The sequence below is a fragment of the Salmo salar genome, chromosome 20 (genome assembly GCF_965601325.2).
Source record: "Salmo salar chromosome 20, fSalSal1, whole genome shotgun sequence".
Lineage (NCBI taxonomy): Eukaryota > Metazoa > Chordata > Actinopteri > Salmoniformes > Salmonidae > Salmo > Salmo salar.
Window position 1 is genome coordinate 92,317,113 of NC_138310.1, and position 6,000 is coordinate 92,323,112.

Consider the following 6,000-nt stretch of genomic DNA (forward strand, 5'->3'; position numbering starts at 1 on the left):
GTCTGTATGTTGGCAGCAGCCTCTCTGTGTTAGTGATGGCTGTTTAGCAGTCTGATGGCCTTGAGATAGAAGCTGTTTTCAGTCTTTCGGTCCCAGCTGTGATGCACCTGTACTGACCTCGCCTTCTGGATGATAGCGGGGTGAACAGGCAGTGGCTCAGGTGGTTGTTGTCCTTGATGATCTTTTTGGCCTTCCTGTGACATCGGGTGGTGTAGGTGTCCTGGAGGGCAGGTAGTTTGCCCCCGGTGATGCGTTGTGCAGACCTCACTACCCTCTGGAGAGCCTTACGGTTATGGGCGGAGCAGTTGCTGTACCAGGCGGTGATACAGCCCGACAGGATGCTCTCGATTGTGCATCTGTAAAAGTTTGAGGGTTTTAGGTGACAAGCCAAATTTCTTCAGCCTCCTGAGGTTGAAGAGGCGCTGTTTCGCCTTCTTCACCATGCAGTCTGTGTGGGTGGACCATTTCAGTTTGTCCGTGATGTGTACGCCGAGGAACTTAAAACTCTCCACCCTCTCCACTGCTGTCTCGTCGATGTGGATAGGGGGCTGCTCCCTCTGCTGTTTCCTGAAGCCCACGATCATCTCCTTTGTTTTGTTGACGTTGAGTGTGAGGTTATTTTCCTGACACCACACTCCGAGGGCCCTCACCTCCTCCCTGTAGGCAGTCTCATTGTTGTTGGTAATCAAGCCTACCACTGTAGTGTCGTCTGCAAACTTGATGATTAAGTTGGAGGTGTGCATGGCGACGCTGTCATGGGTAAACAGGGAGTACAGGAGAGGGCTGAGAACGCACCCTTGTGGGGCCCCAGTGTTGAAGATCAGCAGAGTATAGATGTTGTTTCTTACCCTCACCACCTGGGGGCGGCCCGTCAGAAAATCCAGGACCCAGTTGCACAGGGTGGGGTCGAGATCCAGGGTCTCAAGCTTAATGATGAGTTTGGAGGGTACTATGGTGTTAAATGCTGAGCTGTAGTCGATGAGCAGCATTCTTACATAGGTATTCCGCTTGTCCAGATGGGATAGGGCAGTGCGCAGTGTGATTGCGATTACGTCGTCTGTGGACCTATTGTGGCGGTAAGCAAATTGGAGTGGGTCTAGGGTATCAGGTAAGGTGGAGGTGATATGGTCCTTGACTAGTCTCTCAAAGCACTTCATGATGATGGAAGTGAGTGCTACGGGGCGATTGTCATTTAGCTCAGTTACCTTAGCTTTCTTGGGAACAGGAACAATGGTGGCCCTCTTGAAGCATGTGGAAACAGCAGACTGGGATAGGGATTGATTGAATATGTCCGTAAACACACCAGCCAGCTGGTCTGCGCATGTTCTGAGGACACGGGTAGGGATGCCGTCTGGGCCGGCAGCCTTGCGAGGGTTAACACGTTTAAATGTTTTACTCACATTGGCTGAGGTGAAGGAGAGCCCGCAGGTTTTGGTTGCGGGCCGTGTCGGTGGCACTGTATTGTCCTCAAAGCGAGCAAAGAAGTTGTTTAGTTTGTCTGGGAGCAAGGCATCGGGGTCCGCGACATGGCTGGTTTTCTTTTTGTAGTCCGTGATTGACTGTAGACCCTGCCACATACATCTTGTGTCTGAGCCGTTGAATTGCGACTCTACTTTGTCTCTATACTGACGCTTAGCTTGTTTGGTTGCCTTGCGGAGGGAATAGCTACACTGTTTGTATTCGGTCATGCTTCCGGTCGCCTTTCCCTAATTGAAAGCAGTGTTTCGCACTTTCAGTTTTGCGCGAATGCTGCCATCAACCCACGGTTTCTGGTTCGGAAAGGTTTTAATAGTCGCCGTGGGTACAACATCACCGATACACTTGCTAATAAACTCGCTCATCGAATCAGCATATACATCAATGTTGTTGTTCGACGCTATCCGGAACATATCCCAGTCCACCTGATCAAAGCAATCTTGAAGCGTGGAATCAGATTGGTCGGACCAGTGTTGAACAGACCTGAGGGCGGGAGCTTCCTGTTTTAGTTTCTGTCTATAGGCTGGGAGCAACAAAATGGAGTCGTGGTCAGATTTTCCGAAAGGAGGGCGGGGGAGGGCTTTGTATGCGTCGCGGAAGTTACAGTAACAATGATCCAGAATTTTTCCAGCCCGGGTCGCGCATTCGATATGCTGATAAAATTTAGGGAGCCTTGTTTTCAGATTAGCCAGGTTAAAATCCCCAGCTACAATAAATGCAGCCTCAGGATATGTGGTTTCCAGTTTACATAGAGTCCAATGAAGTTTTTTTCAGGGCCGTCGAGGTGTCTGCTTGGGCGGGGTATACATGACTGTGATTATAATCGAAGAGAATTCTCTTGGTAGATAATGCGGTGGGCATTTGATTGTAAGGAATTCTAGGTCAGGTGAACAAAAAGACTTGAGTTCTGTTATGTAATAACACTAACAGACTGTCTCTATGTAGTAACACTAACAGACTGTCTCTATGTAGTAACACTAACAGACTGTCTCTATCTAGTAACACTAACAGACTGTCTCTATGTAATAACACTAACAGACTGTCTCTATGTAGTAACACTAACAGACTGTCTCTATGTAATAACACTAACAGACTGTCTCTATGTAATAACACTAACAGACTGTCTCTATGTAATAACACTAACAGACTGTCTCTATGTAGTAACACTAACAGACTGTCTCTATGTAATAACACTAACAGACTGTCTCTATGTAATAACACTAACAGACTGTCTCTATGTAATAACACTAACAGACTGTCTCTATCTAGTAACACTAACAGACTGTCTCTATGTAATAACACTAACAGACTGTCTCTATGTAATAACACTAACAGACTGTCTCTATGTAATAACACTAACAGACTGTCTCTATGTAATAACACTAACAGACTGTCTCTATGTAATAACACTAACAGACTGTCTCTATGTAATAACACTAACAGACTGTCTCTATGTAATAACACTAACAGACTGTCTCTATGTAATAACACTAACAGACTGTCTCTATGTAATAACACTAACAGACTGTCTCTATGTAATAACACTAACAGACTGTCTCTATGTAATAACACTAACAGACTGTCTCTATGTAATAACACTAACAGACTGTCTCTATGTAATAACACTAACAGACTGTCTCTATGTAACAACACTAACAGACTGTCTCTATGTAATAACACTAACAGACTGTCTCTATGTAATAACACTAACAGACTGTCTCTATGTAATAACACTAACAGACTGTCTCTATGTAATAACACTAACAGACTGTCTCTATGTAACAACACTAACAGACTGTCTCTATGTAGTAACACTAACAGACTGTCTCTATGTAATAACACTAACAGACTGTCTCTATGTAATAACACTAACAGACTGTCTCTATGTAACAACACTAACAGACTGTCTCTATGTAACAACACTAACAGACTGTCTCTATGTAATAACACTAACAGACTGTCTCTATGTAATAACACTAACAGACTGTCGCTATGTAGTAACACTAACAGACTGTCTCTATGTAATAACACTAACAGACTGTCTCTATGTAATAACACTAACAGACTGTCTCTATGTAATAACACTAACAGACTGTCTCTATGTAATAACACTAACAGACTGTCTCTATGTAATAACACTAACAGACTGTCTCTATGTAGTAACACTAACAGACTGTCTCTATGTAATAACACTAACAGACTGTCTCTATGTAGTAACACTAACAGACTGTCTCTATGTAGTAACACTAACAGACTGTCTCTATGTAATAACACTAACAGACTGTCTCTATGTAATAACACTAACAGACTGTCTCTATGTAATAACACTAACAGACTGTCTCTATGTAATAACACTAACAGACTGTCTCTATGTAGTAACACTAACAGACTGTCTCTATGTAATAACACTAACAGACTGTCTCTATGTAATAACACTAACAGACTGTCTCTATGTAGTAACACTAACAGACTGTCTCTATGTAATAACACTAACAGACTGTCTCTATGTAATAACACTAACAGACTGTCTCTATGTAATAACACTAACAGACTGTCTCTATCTAGTAACACTAACAGACTGTCTCTATGTAATAACACTAACAGACTGTCTCTATGTAATAACACTAACAGACTGTCTCTATGTAATAACACTAACAGACTGTCTCTATGTAGTAACACTAACAGACTGTCTCTATGTAATAACACTAACAGACTGTCTCTATGTAGTAACACTAACAGACTGTCTCTATGTAATAACACTAACAGACTGTCTCTATGTAATAACACTAACAGACTGTCTCTATGTAATAACACTAACAGACTGTCTCTATCTAGTAACACTAACAGACTGTCTCTATGTAATAACACTAACAGACTGTCTCTATGTAATAACACTAACAGACTGTCTCTATGTAATAACACTAACAGACTGTCTCTATGTAATAACACTAACAGACTGTCTCTATGTAATAACACTAACAGACTGTCTCTATGTAACAACACTAACAGACTGTCTCTATGTAATAACACTAACAGACTGTCTCTATGTAACAACACTAACAGACTGTCTCTATGTAATAACACTAACAGACTGTCTCTATGTAATAACACTAACAGACTGTCTCTATGTAATAACACTAACAGACTGTCTCTATGTAATAACACTAACAGACTGTCTCTATGTAATAACACTAACAGACTGTCTCTATGTAATAACACTAACAGACTGTCTCTATGTAATAACACTAACAGACTGTCTCTATGTAGTAACACTAACAGACTGTCTCTATGTAGTAACACTAACAGACTGTCTCTATGTAATAACACTAACAGACTGTCTCTATGTAGTAACACTAACAGACTGTCTCTATGTAGTAACACTAACAGACTGTCTCTATGTAGTAACACTAACAGACTGTCTCTATGTAATAACACTAACAGACTGTCTCTATGTAATAACACTAACAGACTGTCTCTATGTAATAACACTAACAGACTGTCTCTATGTAATAACACTAACAGACTGTCTCTATGTAGTAACACTAACAGACTGTCTCTATGTAACAACACTAACAGACTGTCTCTATGTAATAACACTAACAGACTGTCTCTATGTAATAACACTAACAGACTGTCTCTATGTAATAACACTAACAGACTGTCTCTATGTAGTAACACTAACAGACTGTCTCTATGTAATAACACTAACAGACTGTCTCTATGTAGTAACACTAACAGACTGTCTCTATGTAATAACACTAACAGACTGTCTCTATGTAATAACACTAACAGACTGTCTCTATGTAATAACACTAACAGACTGTCTCTATGTAATAACACTAACAGACTGTCTCTATGTAATAACACTAACAGACTGTCTCTATGTAACAACACTAACAGACTGTCTCTATGTAATAACACTAACAGACTGTCGCTATGTAGTAACACTAACAGACTGTCTCTATGTAATAACACTAACAGACTGTCTCTATGTAATAACACTAACAGACTGTCTCTATGTAATAACACTAACAGACTGTCTCTATGTAATAACACTAACAGACTGTCTCTATGTAGTAACACTAACAGACTGTCTCTATGTAATAACACTAACAGACTGTCTCTATGTAGTAACACTAACAGACTGTCTCTATGTAGTAACACTAACAGACTGTCTCTATGTAATAACACTAACAGACTGTCTCTATGTAACAACACTAACAGACTGTCTCTATGTAATAACACTAACAGACTGTCTCTATGTAATAACACTAACAGACTGTCTCTATGTAACAACACTAACAGACTGTCTCTATGTAATAACACTAACAGACTGTCTCTATGTAATAACACTAACAGACTGTCTCTATGTAATGACACTAACAGACTGTCTCTATGTAATGACACTAACAGACTGTCTCTATGTAGTAACAGACTGTTAAGTGACTGGGCATCAAAATAAGTCATCACAAAGTACACTGTTCGAACACTTAAACAACACAATGTAACTCCAAGTCAATCACA